At 40.9% G+C, this 21,146-nt stretch overlaps 8 non-coding genes across 8 annotated transcripts; all 8 read right to left on the bottom strand.

Moving 5' to 3' along the window:
- Positions 1-1,445: 1,445 nt before the first annotated feature.
- trnas-aga lies at positions 1,446-1,527 on the bottom strand. The gene has a single exon. It is a non-coding gene; the product is annotated as a tRNA-Ser (tRNA).
- Positions 1,528-3,271: 1,744 nt separating this feature from the next.
- trnas-aga lies at positions 3,272-3,353 on the bottom strand. The gene has a single exon. It is a non-coding gene; the product is annotated as a tRNA-Ser (tRNA).
- A 2,139-nt stretch (positions 3,354-5,492) lies between these two features.
- On the bottom strand, positions 5,493-5,575 carry trnal-cag. Its single transcript has one exon. It is a non-coding gene; the product is annotated as a tRNA-Leu (tRNA).
- Positions 5,576-7,321: 1,746 nt separating this feature from the next.
- Positions 7,322-7,404, bottom strand: trnal-cag. The gene has a single exon. It is a non-coding gene; the product is annotated as a tRNA-Leu (tRNA).
- Positions 7,405-14,248: 6,844 nt separating this feature from the next.
- On the bottom strand, positions 14,249-14,330 carry trnas-aga. The gene has a single exon. It is a non-coding gene; the product is annotated as a tRNA-Ser (tRNA).
- A 306-nt stretch (positions 14,331-14,636) lies between these two features.
- Positions 14,637-14,719, bottom strand: trnal-cag. The gene has a single exon. It is a non-coding gene; the product is annotated as a tRNA-Leu (tRNA).
- A 5,134-nt stretch (positions 14,720-19,853) lies between these two features.
- trnas-aga lies at positions 19,854-19,935 on the bottom strand. Its single transcript has one exon. It is a non-coding gene; the product is annotated as a tRNA-Ser (tRNA).
- Positions 19,936-20,241: 306 nt separating this feature from the next.
- trnal-cag lies at positions 20,242-20,324 on the bottom strand. The gene has a single exon. It is a non-coding gene; the product is annotated as a tRNA-Leu (tRNA).
- Between the last annotated feature and the right edge of the window lie 822 nt (positions 20,325-21,146).

The following is a 21,146-nucleotide window of genomic DNA, read 5'->3' as shown; positions in this document are numbered from 1 at the left end:
AAAAATGTCAGAAGTGGGATTTGAACCCACGCCTCCATGGGAGACTGCGACCTGAACGCAGCGCCTTTGAACGCTCGGCCATCCTGACTACAGCAGAGTAACTGGGTATCGGGTTAAAGTGTATGCGGTAAAAGTAGAAATATGAACAACGCTCTAAAATCACCACAGAGACCAGAACAACTATGCACGATACTGACTTGCACTTTCAATAGTCATTTGTTTTTATAAATTAAAAAGTCCAGTCATTGATTTAACCTCAATATGGCCTTCAATGGGAAAGAGTAGTAAATCGTCATTGAATGAGCGCTAAACTGGCATCAGAATATGGCCATTCTGATATAAATGATAAAATTCCTCAGATAAGACTGAAAAAGTGTCTGGAAATATCAGCAACCATCAGGGTAAGAGTGACAACAGGTCCACATGGGGGAAATCCTTACAAATGGCTTAATGGGTCATTTCAACGCAATCGTGTTATTATTTATTTTTAGGGTTTAACAAGGCAGCTCACCTGTGACTTGACATTAGATGCGGCGACTTCGATTACCCTGCAGACGATATTTTTGTTCTTCCCGCCAATACAATCCACTGACAACGACCGACGAGTTCTGCGTTCCGAGATTATTTTTGTTATTTGCCTGTTTGGGGCCCGCCTGTGAAATTGCGCGATTCTTGCAATTCTCTTTCAGCCTCTCATCAACTAGCTGTTTTTGCAGAATATTAAAAATACGATAGTTATTCACTACTCATATTAACTAGGTGTCATTTACGTTACCTTAAGTCATTTATTTTTCAACTGGATTTTACAAAGGTGCATGACATGCAGGCGCTAAAAAGTTGTCAGGAGGGGGTTTCAAACCATGCCTATAGGGGAGTCTGCGACCTGAATGACTTAATGGTTATTTTCAATGCAATCGAGTTTTTTCTTTTTCTTTTAGGGTTTAACAAGGTTTCTCACCTGTTACCTGTGGCTTGACTTTAGATGTGGCCAGTTGGATTACCCTGCAGACTATAAGAGTGTCTTCAGAATATGGCCAATTTGACATGAATTTAAAAATGCCTCAGATAGGACCAAAAAAGTGTCTGGAGCTTCCCGTCAGGGTAAGAGTGACAACAGGTTTCCACATGTCAAAATGGGGGAAATCTTAGCAAATGGCTTCATGGTTATTCATGAGAATCGTGTTGTTGTATTGTTGAGTGTATCATGGGATCTCACCTGAAATATGTGGCTTGACTACAAACCTGTAACCTATGCTACTGTGGCCTAGAGAGCTAGTAGGCTGGATAACCAGGTGTGTAAAGGTGTGAAGTGGGATAGATGGCCTGCAGTCCTATCCCAAATGGACAACTAATCCCTATGTACTTGCGGAGATCTGAGAGGATGCGATTGGTATAAGAAACACGACTAAACTTCAACCTCGGGAGGGGTCAAAAAAATGCATTTTCGTTGTCGGCAGGATTTGAACCTGCGCAGGAAGATCCTAATGGATTTCTAGTCCATCGCCTTAACCACTCGGCCACGACAACGTTGACAGAAGAAAACAAGCTTGTTAGGAGTGAATGGGCCAACAGGCATAGCCTACAGAAAGTGAAATTTAACAACTGAAAGATAATGCAGTAACTCATTATAATGCAATAACACAAAATGTTCCCCTCATTAATTTGTTATTAAGTCCAGCTGTTTTCTTATTTAACCTTGATCTTTGCTCAGCTCCAGAAGGTCTGCATTTGAGAGTGTTTATTATGAATTGTTATTTCACTGTGTGAAGTTGTTATTTCATCATTCTTATTATTACTGCTGAGCAGCATGACTCCTGAGAGGCACTAAAAAACTGTCAGAAGTGGGATTTGAACCCACGCCTCCATGGGAGACTGCGACCTGAACGCAGCGCCTTAGAACGCTCGGCCATCCTGACTACAGCACAGTAACTGGGTATCGGGTTAAAGTGTATGCGGTAAAAGTAGAAATATGAACAACGCTCTAAAATCACCACAGAGACCAGAACAACTATGCACGATACTGACTTGCACTTTCAATAGTCATTTGTTTTTATAAATTAAAAAGTCCAGTCATTGATTTAACCTCAATATGGCCTTCAATGGGAAAGAGTAGTAAATCGCCATTGAATGAGCGCTAAACTGGCATCAGAATATGGCCATTCTGATATAAATGATACAATTCCTTAGATAAGACTGAAAAAGTGTCTGGAAATATCAGCAACCATCAGGGTAAGAGTGACAACAGGTCCACATGGGGGAAATCCTTACAAATGGCTTAATGGGTCATTTCAACGCAATCGTGTTATTATTTATTTTTAGGGTTTAACAAGGCAGCTCACCTGTGACTTGACATTAGATGCGGCGACTTCGATTACCCTGCAGACGATATTTTTGTTCTTCCCGCCAATACAATCCACTGACAACGACCGACGAGTTCTGCGTTCCGAGATTATTTTTGTTATTTGCCTGTTTGGGGCCCGCCTGTGAAATTGCGCAATTCTTGCAATTCTCTTTCAGCCTCTCATCAACTAGCTGTTTTTGCAGAATATTAAAAATACGATAGTTATTCACTACTCATATTAACTAGGTGTCATTTACGTTACCTTAAGTCATTTATTTTTCAACTGGATTTTACAAAGGTGCATGACATGCCGGCGCTAAAAAGTTGTCAGGAGGGGGTTTCAAACCATGCCTATAGGGGAGTCTGCGACCTGAATGACTTAATGGTTATTTTCAATGCAATCGAGTTTTTTCTTTTTCTTTTAGGGTTTAACAAGGTTTCTCACCTGTTACCTGTGGCTTGACTTTAGATGTGGCCAGTTCGATTACCCTGCAGCCTAAGAGTGTCTTCAGAATATGGCCAATTTGACATGAATTTAAAAATGCCTCAGATAGGACCAAAAAAGTGTCTGGAGCTTCCCGTCAGGGTAAGAGTGACAACAGGTTTCCACATGTCAAAATGGGGGAAATCTTAGCAAATGGCTTAATGGTTATTCATGAGAATCGTGTTGTTGTATTGTTGAGTGTATCATGGGATCTCACCTGAAATCTGTGGCTTGACTACAAACCTGTAACCTATGCTACTGTGGCCTATAGAGCTAGAAGGCTGGATAACCAGGTGTGTAAAGGTGTGAAGTGGGACAGATGGCCTGCAGTCCTATCCCAAATGGACAACTAATCCCTATGTACTTGCGGAGATCTGAGAGGATGCGATTGGTATAAGAAACACGACTAAACTTCAACCTCCGGAGGGGTCAAAAAAATGCATTTTCGTTGTCGGCAGGATTTGAACCTGCGCAGGAAGATCCTAATGGATTTCTAGTCCATCGCCTTAACCACTCGGCCACGACAACTATGACAGAAGAAAGCAGGCTTGTTAGGAGTGAATGGGCCAACAGGCATAGCCTACAGAAAGTGAAATTTAACAACTGAAAGATAATGCAGTAACTCATTATAATGCAATAACACAAAATGTTCCCCTCATTCATTTGTTATTAAGTCCAGCTGTTTTCTTATTTAACCTTGATCTTTGCTCAGCTCCAGAAGGTCTGCATTTGAGAGTGTTTATTATGAATTGTTATTTCACTGTGTGAAGTTGTTATTTCATCATTCTTATTATTACTGCTGAGCAGCATGACTCCTGAGAGGCACTAAAAAAATGTCAGAAGTGGGATTTGAACCCACACCTCCATGGGAGACTGCGACCTGAACGCAGCGCCTTAGACCGCTCAGCCATCCTGACTACAGCACAGTAACTGGGTATCGGGTTAAAGTGTATGCGGTAAAAGTAGAAATATGAACAACGCTCTAAAATCACCACAGAGACCAGAACAACTATGCACGATACTGACTTGCACTTTCAATAGTCATTTGTTTTTATAAATTAAAAAGTCCAGTCATTGATTTAACCTCAATATGGCCTTCAATGGTAAAGAGTAGTAAATCGTCATTGAATGAGCGCTAAACTGGCATCAGAATATGGCCATTCTGATATAAATGATAAAATTCCTCAGATAAGACTGAAAAAGTGTCTGGAAATATCAGCAACCATCAGGGTAAGAGTGACAACAGGTCCACATGGGGGAAATCCTTACAAATGGCTTAATGAGTAATTTCAACGCAATCGTGTTATTATTTATTTTTAGGGTTTAACAAGGCAGCTCACCTGTGACTTGACATTAGATGCGGCGACTTTGATTACCCTGCAGACGATATTTTTGTTCTTCCCGCCAATACAATCCACTGACAACGACCGACGAGTTCTGCGTTCCGAGATTATTTTTGTTATTTGCCTGTTTGGGGCCCGCCTGTGAAATTGCGCGATTCTTGCAATTCTCTTTCAGCCTCTCATCAACTAGCTGTTTTTGCAGAATATTAAAAATACGATAGTTATTCACTACTCATATTAACTAGGTGTCATTTACGTTACCTTAAAATTAAGTCATTTATTTTTCAACTGGATTTTACAAAGGTGCATGACATGCAGGCGCTAAAAAGTTGTCAGGAGGGGGTTTCAAACCATGCCTATAGGGGAGTCTGCGACCTGAATGACTTAATGGTTATTTTCAATGCAATCAAGTTTTTTATTTTTCTTTTAGGGTTTAACAAGGTTTCTCACCTGTTACCTGTGGCTTGACTTTAGATGTGGCCAGTTCGATTACCCTGCAGACTATAAGAGTGTCTTCAGAATATGGCCAATTTGACATGAATTTAAAAATGCCTCAGATAGGACCAAAAAAGTGTCTGGAGCTTCCCGTCAGGGTAAGAGTGACAACAGGTTTCCACATGTCAAAATGGGGGAAATCTTAGCAAATGGCTTAATGGTTATTCATGAGAATCGTGTTGTTGTATTGTTGAGTGTATCATGGGATCTCACCTGAAATCTGTGGCTTGACTACAAACCTGTAACCTATGCTACTGTGGCCTATAGAGCTAGAAGGCTGGATAACCAGGTGTGTAAAGGTGTGAAGTGGGATAGATGGCCTGCAGTCCTATCCCAAATGGACAACTATCCCTATGTACTTGCGGAGATCTGAGAGGATGCGATTGGTATAAGAAACACGACTAAACTTCAACCTCCGGAGTGGTCAAAAAAATGCGTTTTCATTGTCGGCAGGATTTGAACCTACACAGGAAGATCCTAATGCATTTCTAGTCCATCACCTTAACCACTCGGCCACGACAACATTGACAGAAAAAAACAGGCTTGTTAGGAGTGAATGGGCCAACAGGCATAGCCTACAGAAAGTGAAATTTAACAACTGAAAGATAATGCAGTAACTCATTATAATGCAATAACACAAAATGTTCCCCTCATTCATTTGTTATTAAGTCCAGCTGTTTTCTTATTTAACCTTGATCTTTGCTCAGCTCCAGAAGGTCTGCATTTGAGAGTGTTTATTATGAATTGTTATTTCACTGTGTGAAGTTGTTATTTCATCATTCTTATTATTACTGCTGAGCAGCATGACTCCTGAGAGGCACTAAAAAACTGTCAGAAGTGGGATTTGAACCCACGCCTCCATGGGAGACTGCGACCTGAACGCAGCGCCTTAGACCGCTCGGCCATCCTGACTACAGCACAGTAACTGGGTATCGGGTTAAAGTGTATGCGGTAAAAGTAGAAATATGAACAACGCTCTAAAATCACCACAGAGACCAGAACAACTATGCACGATACTGACTTGCACTTTCAATAGTCATTTGTTTTTCATCAATTAAAAAGTCCAGTCATTGATTTAACCTCAATATGGCCTTCAATGGGAAAGAGTAGTAAATCGCCATTGAATGAGTGCTAAACTGGCATCAGAATATGGCCATTCTGATATAAATGATAAAATCCCTCAGATAAGACTGAAAAAGTGTCTGGAAATATCAGCAACCATCAGGGTAAGAGTGACAACAGGTCCACATGGGGGAAATCCTTACAAATGGCTTAATGGGTCATTTCAACGCAATTGTGTTATTATTTATTTTTAGGGTTTAACAAGGCAGCTCACCTGTGACTTGACATTAGATGCGGCGACTTCGATTACCCTGCAGACGATATTTTTGTTCTTCCCGCCAATACAATCCACTGACAACGTCCGACGAGTTCTGCGTTCCGAGATTATTTTTGTTATTTGCCAGTTTGGGGGCCGCCTGTGAAATTGCGCAATTCTTGCAATTCTCTTTCAGCCTCTCATCAACTAGCTGTTTTTGCAGAATATTAAAAATACGATAGTTATTCACTACTCATATTAACTAGGTGTCATTTACGTTACCTTAAGTCATTTATTTTTCAACTGGATTTTACAAAGGTGCATGACATGCAGGCGCTAAAAAGTTGTCAGGAGGGGGTTTCAAACCATGCCTATAGGGGAGTCTGCGACCTGAATGACTTAATGGTTATTTTCAATGCAATCAAGTTTTTTCTTTTTCTTTTAGGGTTTAACAAGGTTTCTCACCTGTTACCTGCGGCTTGACTTTAGATGTGGCCAGTTCGATTACCCTGCAGACTATAAGAGTGTCTTCAGAATATGGCCAATTTGACATGAATTTAAAAATGCCTCAAATAGGACCAAAAAAGTGTCTGGAGCTTCCCGTCAGGGTAAGAGTGACAACAGGTTTCCACATGTCAAAATAAGGGAAATCTTAGCAAATGGCTTAATGGTTATTCATGAGAATCGTGTTGTTGTATTGTTGAGTGTATCATGGGATCTCACCTGAAATCTGTGGCTTGACTACAAACCTGTAACCTATGCTACTGTGGCCTATAGAGCTAGAAGGCTGGATAACCAGGTGTGTAAAGGTGTGAAGTGGGACAGATGGCCTGCAGTCCTATCCCAAATGGACAACTAATCCCTATGTACTTGCGGAGATCTGAGAGGATGCGATTGGTATAAGAAACACGACTAAACTTCAACCTCCGGAGGGGTCAAAAAAAAGCATTTTCGTTGTCGGCAGGATTTGAACCTGCGCAGGAAGATCCTAATGGATATCTAGTCCATCGCCTTAACCACTCGGCCACGACAACGTTGACAGAAGAAAACAGGCTTGTTAGGAGTGAATGGGCCAACAGGCATAGCCTACAGAAAGTGAAATTTAACAACTGAAAGATAATGCAGTAACTCATTATAATGCAATAACACAAAATGTTCCCCTCATTCATTTGTTATTAAGTCCAGCTGTTTTCTTATTTAACCTTGATCTTTGCTCAGCTCCAGAAGGTCTGCATTTGAGAGTGTTTATTATGAATTGTTATTTCACTGTGTGAAGTTGTTATTTCATCATTCTTATTATTACTGCTGAGCAGCATGACTCCTGAGAGGCACTAAAAAGCTGTCAGAAGTGGGATTTGAACCCACGCCTCCATGGGAGACTGCGACCTGAACGCAGCGCCTTAGACCGCTCGGCCATCCTGACTACAGCACAGTAACTGGGTATCGGGTTAAAGTGTATGCGGTAAAAGTAGAAATATGAACAGCGCTCTAAAATCACCACAGAGACCAGAACAACTATGCACGATACTGACTTGCACTTTCAATAGTCATTTGTTTTTCATAAATTAAAAAGTCCAGTCATTGATTTAACCTCAATATGGCCTTCAATGGGAAAGAGTAGTAAATCGCCATTGAATGAGCGCTAAACTGGCATCAGAATATGGCCATTCTGATATAAATGATAAAATTCCTCAGATAAGACTGAAAAAGTGTCTGGAAATATCAGCAACCATCAGGGTAAGAGTGACAACAGGTCCACATGGGGGAAATCCTTACAAATGGCTTAATGGGTCATTTCAACGCAATTGTGTTATTATTTATTTTTAGGGTTTAACAAGGCAGCTCACCTGTGACTTGACATTAGATGCGGCGACTTCGATTACCCTGCAGACGATATTTTTGTTCTTCCCGCCAATACAATCCACTGACAACGTCCGACGAGTTCTGCGTTCCGAGATTATTTTTGTTATTTGCCAGTTTGGGGGCCGCCTGTGAAATTGCGCAATTCTTGCAATTCTCTTTCAGCCTCTCATCAACTAGCTGTTTTTGCAGAATATTAAAAATACGATAGTTATTCACTACTCATATTAACTAGGTGTCATTTACGTTACCTTAAGTCATTTATTTTTCAACTGGATTTTACAAAGGTGCATGACATGCAGGCGCTAAAAAGTTGTCAGGAGGGGGTTTCAAACCATGCCTATAGGGGAGTCTGCGACCTGAATGACTTAATGGTTATTTTCAATGCAATCAAGTTTTTTCTTTTTCTTTTAGGGTTTAACAAGGTTTCTCACCTGTTACCTGCGGCTTGACTTTAGATGTGGCCAGTTCGATTACCCTGCAGACTATAAGAGTGTCTTCAGAATATGGCCAATTTGACATGAATTTAAAAATGCCTCAGATAGGACCAAAAAAGTGTCTGGAGCTTCCCGTCAGGGTAAGAGTGACAACAGGTTTCCACATGTCAAAATAAGGGAAATCTTAGCAAATGGCTTAATGGTTATTCATGAGAATCGTGTTGTTGTATTGTTGAGTGTATCATGGGATCTCACCTGAAATCTGTGGCTTGACTACAAACCTGTAACCTATGCTACTGTGGCCTATAGAGCTAGAAGGCTGGATAACCAGGTGTGTAAAGGTGTGAAGTGGGACAGATGGCCTGCAGTCCTATCCCAAATGGACAACTAATCCCTATGTACTTGCGGAGATCTGAGAGGATGCGATTGGTATAAGAAACACGACTAAACTTCAACCTCCGGAGGGGTCAAAAAAAAGCATTTTCGTTGTCGGCAGGATTTGAACCTGCGCAGGAAGATCCTAATGGATATCTAGTCCATCGCCTTAACCACTCGGCCACGACAACATTGACAGAAGAAAACAGGCTTGTTAGGAGTGAATGGGCCAACAGGCATAGCCTACAGAAAGTGAAATTTAACAACTGAAAGATAATGCAGTAACTCATTATAATGCAATAACACAAAATGTTCCCCTCATTCATTTGTTATTAAGTCCAGCTGTTTTCTTATTTAACCTTGATCTTTGCTCAGCTCCAGAAGGTCTGCATTTGAGAGTGTTTATTATGAATTGTTATTTCACTGTGTGAAGTTGTTATTTCATCATTCTTATTATTACTGCTGAGCAGCATGGCTCCTGAGAGGCACTAAAAAACTGTCAGAAGTGGGATTTGAACACACGCCTCCATGGGAGACTGCGACCTGAACGCAGCGCCTTAGACCGCTCGGCCATCCTGACTACAGCACAGTAACTGGGTATCGGGTTAAAGTGTATGCGGTAAAAGTAGAAATATGAACAACGCTCTAAAATCACCACAGAGACCAGAACAACTATGCACGATACTGACTTGCACTTTCAATAGTCATTTGTTTTTATAAATTAAAAAGTCCAGTCATTGATTTAACCTCAATATGGCCTTCAATGGGAAAGAGTAGTAAATCGCCATTGAATGAGCGCTAAACTGGCATCAGAATATGGCCATTCTGATATAAATGATAAAATTCCTCAGATAAGACTGAAAAAGTGTCTGGAAATATCAGCAACCATCAGGGTAAGAGTGACAACAGGTTCACATGGGGAAATCCTTACAAATGGCTTAATGGGTCATTTCAAAGCAATCGTGTTATTATTTATTTTTAGGGTTTAACAAGGCAGCTCACCTGTGACTTGACATGAGATGCGGCGACTTCGATTACCCTGCAGACGATATTTTTGTTCTTCCCGCCAATACAATCCACTGACAACGACCGACGAGTTCTGCGTTCCGAGATTATTTTTGTTATTTGCCTGTTTGGGGCCCGCCTGTGAAATTGCGCGATTCTTGCAATTCTCTTTCAGCCTCTCATCAACTAGCTGTTTTTGCAGAATATTAAAAATACGATAGTTATTCACTACTCATATTAACTAGGTGTCATTTACGTTACCTTAAGTCATTTATTTTTCAACTGGATTTTACAAAGGTGCATGACATGCAGGCGCTAAAAAGTTGTCAGGAGGGGGTTTCAAACCATGCCTATAGGGGAGTCTGCGACCTGAATGACTTAATGGTTATTTTCAATGCAATCAAGTTTTTTCTTTTTCTTTTAGGGTTTAACAAGGTTTCTCACCTGTTACCTGTGGCTTGACTTTAGATGTGACCAGTTCAATTACCCTGCAGACTATAAGAGTGTCTTCAGAATATGGCCAATTTGACATGAATTTAAAAATGCCTCAGATAGGACCAAAAAAGTGTCTGGAGCTTCCCGTCAGGGTAAGAGTGACAACAGGTTTCCACATGTCAAAATGGGGGAAATCTTAGCAAATGGCTTAATGGTTATTCATGAGAATCGTGTTGTTGTATTGTTGAGTGTATTATGGGATCTCACCTGAAATATGTGGCTTGACTACAAACCTGTAACCTATGCTACTGTGGCCTATAGAGCTAGAAGGCTGGATAACCAGGTGTGTAAAGGTGTGAAGTGGGACAGATGGCCTGCAGTCCTATCCCAAATGGACAACTAATCCCTATGTACTTGCGGAGATCTGAGAGGATGCGATTGGTATAAGAAACACGACTAAACTTCAACCTCCGGAGGGGTCAAAAAAAAGCATTTTCGTTGTCGGCAGGATTTGAACCTGCGCAGGAAGATCCTAATGGATATCTAGTCCATCGCCTTAACCACTCGGCCACGACAACGTTGACAGAAGAAAACAGGCTTGTTAGGAGTGAATGGGCGAACAGGCATAGCCTACAGAAAGTGAAATTTAACAACTGAAAGATAATGCAGTAACTCATTATAATGCAATAACACAAAATGTTCCCCTCATTCATTTGTTATTAAGTCCAGCTGTTTTCTTATTTAACCTTGATCTTTGCTCAGCTCCAGAAGGTCTGCATTTGAGAGTGTTTATTATGAATTGTTATTTCACTGTGTGAAGTTGTTATTTCATCATTCTTATTATTACTGCTGAGCAGCATGGCTCCTGAGAGGCACTAAAAAACTGTCAGAAGTGGGATTTGAACACACGCCTCCATGGGAGACTGCGACCTGAACGCAGCGCCTTAGACCGCTCGGCCATCCTGACTACAGCACAGTAACTGGGTATCGGGTTAAAGTGTATGCGGTAAAAGTAGAAATATGAACAACGCTCTAAAATCACCACAGAGACCAGAACAACTATGCACGATACTGACTTGCACTTTCAATAGTCATTTGTTTTTATAAATTAAAAAGTCCAGTCATTGATTTAACCTCAATATGGCCTTCAATGGGAAAGAGTAGTAAATCGCCATTGAATGAGCGCTAAACTGGCATCAGAATATGGCCATTCTGATATAAATGATAAAATTCCTCAGATAAGACTGAAAAAGTGTCTGGAAATATCAGCAACCATCAGGGTAAGAGTGACAACAGGTTCACATGGGGAAATCCTTACAAATGGCTTAATGGGTCATTTCAAAGCAATCGTGTTATTATTTATTTTTAGGGTTTAACAAGGCAGCTCACCTGTGACTTGACATGAGATGCGGCGACTTCGATTACCCTGCAGACGATATTTTTGTTCTTCCCGCCAATACAATCCACTGACAACGACCGACGAGTTCTGCGTTCCGAGATTATTTTTGTTATTTGCCTGTTTGGGGCCCGCCTGTGAAATTGCGCGATTCTTGCAATTCTCTTTCAGCCTCTCATCAACTAGCTGTTTTTGCAGAATATTAAAAATACGATAGTTATTCACTACTCATATTAACTAGGTGTCATTTACGTTACCTTAAGTCATTTATTTTTCAACTGGATTTTACAAAGGTGCATGACATGCAGGCGCTAAAAAGTTGTCAGGAGGGGGTTTCAAACCATGCCTATAGGGGAGTCTGCGACCTGAATGACTTAATGGTTATTTTCAATGCAATCAAGTTTTTTCTTTTTCTTTTAGGGTTTAACAAGGTTTCTCACCTGTTACCTGTGGCTTGACTTTAGATGTGACCAGTTCAATTACCCTGCAGACTATAAGAGTGTCTTCAGAATATGGCCAATTTGACATGAATTTAAAAATGCCTCAGATAGGACCAAAAAAGTGTCTGGAGCTTCCCGTCAGGGTAAGAGTGACAACAGGTTTCCACATGTCAAAATGGGGGAAATCTTAGCAAATGGCTTAATGGTTATTCATGAGAATCGTGTTGTTGTATTGTTGAGTGTATTATGGGATCTCACCTGAAATATGTGGCTTGACTACAAACCTGTAACCTATGCTACTGTGGCCTATAGAGCTAGAAGGCTGGATAACCAGGTGTGTAAAGGTGTGAAGTGGGACAGATGGCCTGCAGTCCTATCCCAAATGGACAACTAATCCCTATGTACTTGCGGAGATCTGAGAGGATGCGATTGGTATAAGAAACACGACTAAACTTCAACCTCCGGAGGGGTCAAAAAAAAGCATTTTCGTTGTCGGCAGGATTTGAACCTGCGCAGGAAGATCCTAATGGATATCTAGTCCATCGCCTTAACCACTCGGCCACGACAACGTTGACAGAAGAAAACAGGCTTGTTAGGAGTGAATGGGCGAACAGGCATAGCCTACAGAAAGTGAAATTTAACAACTGAAAGATAATGCAGTAACTCATTATAATGCAATAACACAAAATGTTCCCCTCATTCATTTGTTATTAAGTCCAGCTGTTTTCTTATTTAACCTTGATCTTTGCTCAGCTCCAGAAGGTCTGCATTTGAGAGTGTTTATTATGAATTGTTATTTCACTGTGTGAAGTTGTTATTTCATCATTCTTATTATTACTGCTGAGCAGCATGGCTCCTGAGAGGCACTAAAAAACTGTCAGAAGTGGGATTTGAACACACGCCTCCATGGGAGACTGCGACCTGAACGCAGCGCCTTAGACCGCTCGGCCATCCTGACTACAGCACAGTAACTGGGTATCGGGTTAAAGTGTATGCGGTAAAAGTAGAAATATGAACAACGCTCTAAAATCACCACAGAGACCAGAACAACTATGCACGATACTGACTTGCACTTTCAATAGTCATTTGTTTTTATAAATTAAAAAGTCCAGTCATTGATTTAACCTCAATATGGCCTTCAATGGGAAAGAGTAGTAAATCGCCATTGAATGAGCGCTAAACTGGCATCAGAATATGGCCATTCTGATATAAATGATAAAATTCCTCAGATAAGACTGAAAAAGTGTCTGGAAATATCAGCAACCATCAGGGTAAGAGTGACAACAGGTCCACATGTTCCCCTCATTCAATCCTTACAAATGGCTTAATGAGTCATTTCAACGCAATCGTGTTATTATTTATTTTTAGGGTTTAACAAGGCAGCTCACCTGTGACTTGACATTAGATGCGGCGACTTTGATTACCCTGCAGACGATATTTTTGTTCTTCCCGCCAATACAATCCACTGACAACGACCGACGAGTTCTGCGTTCCGAGATTATTTTTGTTATTTGCCTGTTTGGGGCCCGCCTGTGAAATTGCGCGATTCTTGCAATTCTATTTCAGCCTCTCATCAACTAGCTGTTTTTGCAGAATATTAAAAATACGGTAGTTATTCACTACTCATATTAACTAGGTGTCATTTACGTTACCTTAAGTCATTTATTTTTCAACTGGATTTTACAAAGGTGCATGACATGCAGGCGCTAAAAAATTGTCAGGAGGGGGTTTCAAACCATGCCTATAGGGGAGTCTGCGACATGAATGACTTAATGGTTATTTTCAATGCAATCAAGTTATTTCTTTTTCTTTTAGGGTTTAACAAGGTTTCTCACCTGTTACCTGTGGCTTGACTTTAGATGTGGCCAGTTCGATTACCCTGCAGCCTAAGAGTGTCTTCAGAATATGGCCAATTTGACATGAATTTAAAAATGCCTCAGTTAGGACCAAAAAAGTGTCTGGAGCTTCCCGTCAGGGTAAGAGTGACAACAGGTTTCCACATGTCAAAATGGGGGAAATCTTAGCAAATGGCTTCATGGTTATTCATGAGAATCGTGTTGTTGTATTGTTGAGTGTATCATGGGATCTCACCTGAAATCTGTGGCTTGACTACAAACCTGTAACCTATGCTACTGTGGCCTATAGAGCTAGAAGGCTGGATAACCAGGTGTGTAAAGGTGTGAAGTGGGACAGATGGCCTGCAGTCCTATCCCAAATGGACAACTAATCCCTATGTACTTGCGGAGATCTGAGAGGATGCGATTGGTTAAGAAACACGACTAAACTTCAACCTCCGGAGGGGTCAAAAAAATGCATTTTCGTTGTCGGCAGGATTTGAACCTGCGCAGGAAGATCCTAATGGATTTCTAGTCCATCGCCTTAACCACTCGGCCACGACAACATTGACAGAAGAAAGCAAGCTTGTTAGGAGTGAATGGGCCAACAGGCATAGCCTACAGAAAGTGAAATTTAACAACTGAAAGATAATGCAGTAACTCATTATAATGCAATAACACAAAATGTTCCCCTCATTCATTTGTTATTAAGTCCAGCTGTTTTCTTATTTAACCTTGATCTTTGCTCAGCTCCAGAAGGTCTGCATTTGAGAGTGTTTATTATGAATTGTTATTTCACTGTGTGAAGTTGTTATTTCATCATTCTTATTATTACTGCTGAGCAGCATGACTCCTGAGAGGCACTAAAAAAATGTCAGAAGTGGGATTTGAACCCACGCCTCCATGGGAGACTGCGACCTGAACGCAGCGCCTTAGACCGCTCGGCCATCCTGACTACAGCACAGTAACTGGGTATCGGGTTAAAGTGTATGCGGTAAAAGTAGAAATATGAACAACGCTCTAAAATCACCACAGAGACCAGAACAACAATGCACGATACTGACTTGCACTTTCAATAGTCATTTGTTTTTATAAATTAAAAAGTCCAGTCATTGATTTAACCTCAATATGGCCTTCAATGGGAAAGAGTAGTAAATCGTCATTGAATGAGCGCTAAACTGGCATCAGAATATGGCCATTCTGATATAAATGATAAAATTCCTCAGATAAGACTGAAAAAGTGTCTGGAAATATCAGCAACCATCAGGGTAAGAGTGACAACAGGTCCACATGGGGGAAATCCTTACAAATGGCTTAATGAGTCATTTCAACGCAATCGTGTTATTATTTATTTTTAGGGTTTAACAAGGCAGCTCACCTGTGACTTGACATTAGATGCGGCGACTTTGATTACCCTGCAGACGATATTTTTGTTCTTCCCGCCAATACAATCCACTGACAACGACCGACGAGTTCTGCGTTCCGAGATTATTTTTGTTATTTGCCTGTTTGGGGCCCGCCTGTGAAATTGCGCGATTCTTGCAATTCTCTTTCAGCCTCTCATCAACTAGCTGTTTTTGCAGAATATTAAAAATACGATAGTTATTCACTACTCATATTAACTAGGTGTCATTTACGTTACCTTAAGTCATTTATTTTTCAACTGGATTTTACAAAGGTGCATGACATGCAGGCGCTAAAAAATTGTCAGGAGGGGGTTTCAAACCATGCCTATAGGGGAGTCTGCGACCTGAATGACTTAATGGTTATTTTCAATGCAATCAAGTTTTTTCTTTTTCTTTTAGGGTTTAACAAGGTTTCTCACCTGTTACCTGTGGCTTGACTTTAGATGTGGCCAGTTCGATTACCCTGCAGCCTAAGAGTGTCTTCAGAATATGGCCAATTTGACATGAATTTAAAAATGCCTCAGTTAGGACCAAAAAAGTGTCTGGAGCTTCCCGTCAAGGTAAGAGTGACAACAGGTTTCCACATGTCAAAATGTGGGAAATCTTAGCAAATGGCTTCATGGTTATTCATGAGAATCGTGTTGTTGTATTGTTGAGTGTATCATGGGATCTCACCTGAAATCTGTGGCTTGACTACAAACCTGTAACCTATGCTACTGTGGCCTATAGAGCTAGAAGGCTGGATAACCAGGTGTGTAAAGGTGTGAAGTGGGACAGATGGCCTGCAGTCCTATCCCAAATGGACAACTAATCCCTATGTACTTGCGGAGATCTGAGAGGATGCGATTGGTATAAGAAACACGACTAAACTTCAACCTCCGGAGGGGTCAAAAAAATATATTTTCGTTGTCGGCAGGATTTGAACCTGCACAGGAAGATCCTAATGGATTTCTAGTCCATCACCTTAACCACTCGGCCACGACAACGTTGACAGAAGAAAACAAGCTTGTTAGGAGTGAATGGGCCAACAGGCATAGCCTACAGAAAGTGAAATTTAACAACTGAAAGATAATGCAGTAACTCATTATAATGCAATAACACAAAATGTTCCCCTCATTCATTTGTTATTAAGTCCAGCTGTTTTCTTATTTAACCTTGATCTTTGCTCAGCTCCAGAAGGTCTGCATTTGAGAGTGTTTATTATGAATTGTTATTTCACTGTGTGAAGTTGTTATTTCATCATTCTTATTATTACTGCTGAGCAGCATGACTCCTGAGAGGCACTAAAAAACTGTCAGAAGTGGGATTTGAACCCACGCCTCCATGGGAGACTGCGAACTGAACGCAGCGGCTTAGACCGCTCGGCCATCCTGACTACAGCACAGTAACTGGGTATCGGGTTAAAGTGTATGCGGTAAAAGTAGAAATATGAACAACTCTGTAAAATCACCACAGAGACCAGAACAACTATGCACGATACTGACTTGCACTTTCAATAGTCATTTGTTTTTATAAATTAAAAAGTCCAGTCATTGATTTAACCTCAATATGGCCTTCAATGGGAAAGACTAGTAAATCGTCATTGAATGAGCGCTAAACTGGCATCAGAATATGGCCATTCTGATATAAATGATACAATTGCTCAGATAAGACTGAAAAAGTGTCTGGAAATATCAGCAACCATCAGGGTAAGAGTGACAACAGGTCCACATTGGGGAAATCCTTACAAATGGCTTAATGAGTCATTTCAACGCAATCGTGTTATTATTTATTTTTAGGGTTTAACAAGGCAGCTCACCTGTGACTTGACATTAGATGCGGCGACTTTGATTACCCTGCAGACAATATTTTTGTTCTTCCCGCCAATACAATCCACTGACAACGACCGACGAGTTCTGCGTTCCGAGATTATTTTTGTTATTTGCCTGTTTGGGGCCCGCCTGTGAAATTGCGCGATTCTTGCAATTCTCTTTCAGCCTCTCATCAACTAGCTGTTTTTGCAGAATATTAAAAATACGATAGTTATTCACTACTCATATTAACTAGGTGTCATTTACGTTACCTTAAGTCATTTATTTTTCAACTGGATTTTACAAAGGTGCAGGCGCTAAAAAATTGTCAGGAGGGGGTTTCAAACCATGCCTATAGGGGAGTCTGCGACCTGAATGACTTAATGGTTATTTTCAATGCAATCAAGTTTTTTCTTTTTCTTTTAGGGTTTAACAAGGTTTCTCACCTGTTACCTGTGGCTTGACTTTAGATGTGGCCAGTTCGATTACCCTGCAGCCTAAGAGTGTCTTCAGAATATGGCCAATTTGACATGAATTTAAAAATGCCTCAGATAGGACCAAAAAAGTGTCTGGAGCTTCCCGTCAGGGTAAGAGTGACAACAGGTTTCCACATGTCAAAATGGGGGAAATCTTAGCAAATGGCTTCATGGTTATTCATGAGAATCGTGTTGTTGTATTGTTGAGTGTATCATGGGATCTCACCTGAAATCTGTGGCTTGACTACAAACCTGTAACCTATGCTACTGTGGCCTATAGAGCTAGAAGGCTGGATAACCAGGTGTGTAAAGGTGTGAAGTGGGACAGATGGCCTGCAGTCCTATCCCAAATGGACAACTAATCCCTATGTACTTGCGGAGATCTGAGAGGATGCGATTGGTATAAGAAACACGACTAAACTTCAACCTCCGGAGGGGTCAAAAAAATGCATTTTCGTTGTCGGCAGGATTTGAAACAGCGCAGGAAGATCCTAATGGATTTCTAGTCCATCGCCTTAACCACTCGGCCACGACAACGTTGACAGAAGAAAACAAGCTTGTTAGGAGTGAATGGGCCAACAGGCATAGCCTACAGAAAGTGAAATTTAACAACTGAAAGATAATGCAGTAACTCATTATAATGCAATAACACAAAATGTTCCCCTCATTCATTTGTTATTAAGTCCAGCTGTTTTCTTATTTAACCTTGATCTTTGCTCAGCTCCAGAAGGTCTGCATTTGAGAGTGTTTATTATGAATTGTTATTTCACTGTGTGAAGTTGTTATTTCATCATTCTTATTATTACTGCTGAGCAGCATGACTCCTGAGAGGCACTAAAAAACTGTCAGAAGTGGGATTTGAACCCACGCCTCCATGGGAGACTGCGACCTGAACGCAGCGCCTTAGACCGCTCGGCCATCCAGACTACAGCACAGTAACTGGGTATCGGGTTAAAGTGTATGCGGTAAAAGTAGAAATATGAACAACGCTCTAAAATCACCACAGAGACCAGAACAACTATGCACGATACTGACTTGCACTTTCAATAGTCATTTGTTTTTATAAATTAAAAAGTCCAGTCATTGATTGGGTAAAACTAACCTGTCTCACGACGGTCACGTCTCACGACGGTCTAAACCCAGCTCACGTTCCCTATTAGTGGGTGAACAATCCAACGCTTGGTGAATTCTGCTTCACAATGATAGGAAGAGCCGACACCGACATTGGCCTCAATATGGCCTTCAATGGGAAAGAGTAGTAAATCGTCATTGAATGTGCGCTAAACTGGCATCAGAATATGGCCATTCTGATATAAATGATACAATTCCTCAGATAAGACTGAAAAAGTGTCTGGAAATATCAGCAACCATCAGGGTAAGAGTGACAACAGGTCCACATTGGGTATATCCTTACAAATGGCTTAATGAGTCATTTCAACGCAATCGTGTTATTATTTATTTTTAGGGTTTAACAAGGCAGCTCACCTGTGACTTGACATTAGATGCGGCGACTTTGATTACCCTGCAGACAATATTTTTGTTCTTCCCGCCAATACAATCCACTGACAACGACCGACGAGTTCTGCGTTCCGAGATTATTTTTGTTATTTGCCTGTTTGGGGCCCGCCTGTGAAATTGCGCGATTCTTGCAATTCTCTTTCAGCCTCTCATCAACTAGCTGTTTTTGCAGAATATTAAAAATACGATAGTTATTCACTACTCATATTAACTAGGTGTCATTTACGTTACCTTAAGTCATTTATTTTTCAACTGGATTTTACAAAGGTGCATGACATGCAGGCGCTAAAAAATTGTCAGGAGGGGGTTTCAAACCATGCCTATAGGGGAGTCTGCGACCTGAATGACTTAATGGTTATTTTCAATGCAATCAAGTTTTTTCTTTTTCTTTTAGGGTTTAACAAGGTTTCTCACCTGTTACCTGTGGCTTGACTTTAGATGTGGCCAGTTCGATTACCCTGCAGCCTAAGAGTGTCTTCAGAATATGGCCAATTTGACATGAATTTAAAAATGCCTCAGATAGGACCAAAAAAGTGTCTGGAGCTTCCCGTCAGGGTAAGAGTGACAACAGGTTTCCACATGTCAAAATGGGGGAAATCTTAGCAAATGGCTTCATGGTTATTCATGAGAATCGTGTTGTTGTATTGTTGAGTGTATCATGGGATCTCACCTGAAATCTGTGGCTTGACTACAAACCTGTAACCTATGCTACTGTGGCCTATAGAGCTAGAAGGCTGGATAACCAGGTGTGTAAAGGTGTGAAGTGGGACAGATGGCCTTCAGTCCTATCCCAAATGGACAACTAATCCCTATGTACTTGCGGAGATCTGAGAGGATGCGATTGGTATAAGAAACATGACTAAACTTCAACCTCCGGAGGGGTCAAAAAAATGCATTTTCGTTGTCGGCAGGATTTGAACCTGCGCAGGAAGATCCTAATGGATTTCTAGTCCATCGCCTTAACCACTCGGCCACGACAACATTGACAGAAGAAAACAAGCTTGTTAGGAGTGAATGGGCCAACAGGCATAGCCTACAGAAAGTGAAATTTAACAACTGAAAGATAATGCAGTAACTCATTATAATGCAATAACACAAAATGTTCCCCTCATTCATTTGTGATTAAGTCCAGCTGTTTTCTTATTTAACCTTGATCTTTGCTCAGCTCCAGAAGGTCTGCATTTGAGAGTGTTTATTATGAATTGTTATTTCACTGTGTGAAGTTGTTATTTCATCATTCTTATTATTACTGCTGAGCAGCATGACTCCTGAGAGGCACTAAAAAACTGTCAGAAGTGGGATTTGAACCCACGCCTCCATGGGAGACTGCGACCTGAACGCAGCGCCTTAGACCGCTCGGCCATCCTGACTACAGCACAGTAACTGGGTATCGGGTTAAAGTGTATGCGGTAAAAGTAGAAATATGAACAACGCTCTAAAATCACCACAGAGACCAGAACAACTATGCACGATACTGACTTGCATTTTCAATAGTCATTTGTTTTTATAAATTAAAAAGTCCAGTCATTGATTTAACCTCAATATGGCCTTCAATGGGAAAGAGTAGTAAATCGTCATTGAATGAGCGCTAAACTGGCATCAGAATATGGCCATTCTGATATAAATGATAAAATTCCTCAGATAAGACTGAAAAAGTGTCTGGAAATATCAGCAACCATCAGGGTAAGAGTGACAACAGGTCCACATGGGGGAAATCCTTACAAATGGCTTAATGAGTCATTTCAACGCAATCGTGTTATTGTTTATTTTTAGGGTTTAACAAGGCAGCTCACCTCTGACTTGACATTAGATGCGGCGACTTTGATTACCCTGCAGACAATATTTTTGTTCTTCCCGCCAATACAATCCACTAACAACGACCGACGAGTTCTGCTTTCCTAGATTATTTTTGTTATTTGCCTGTTTGGGTCCCGCCTGTGAAATTGCGCGATTCTTGCAATTCTCTTTCAGCCTCTCATCAACTAGCTGTTTTTGCAGAATATTACAAATACGATAGTTATTCACTACTCATATTAACTAGGTGTCATTTACGTTACCTTAAGTCATTTATTTTTCAACTGGATTTTACAAAGGTGCATGACATGCAGGCGCTAAAAAGTTGTCAGGAGGGGGTTTCAAACCATGCCTATAGGGGAGTCTGCGACCTGAATGACTTAATGGTTATTTTCAAT

The sequence above is a fragment of the Oncorhynchus mykiss genome, unplaced genomic scaffold, assembly GCF_013265735.2.
Source record: "Oncorhynchus mykiss isolate Arlee unplaced genomic scaffold, USDA_OmykA_1.1 un_scaffold_342, whole genome shotgun sequence".
Classification (NCBI taxonomy): domain Eukaryota; kingdom Metazoa; phylum Chordata; class Actinopteri; order Salmoniformes; family Salmonidae; genus Oncorhynchus; species Oncorhynchus mykiss.
This window is presented reverse-complemented; position numbering and strand designations above follow the sequence as displayed.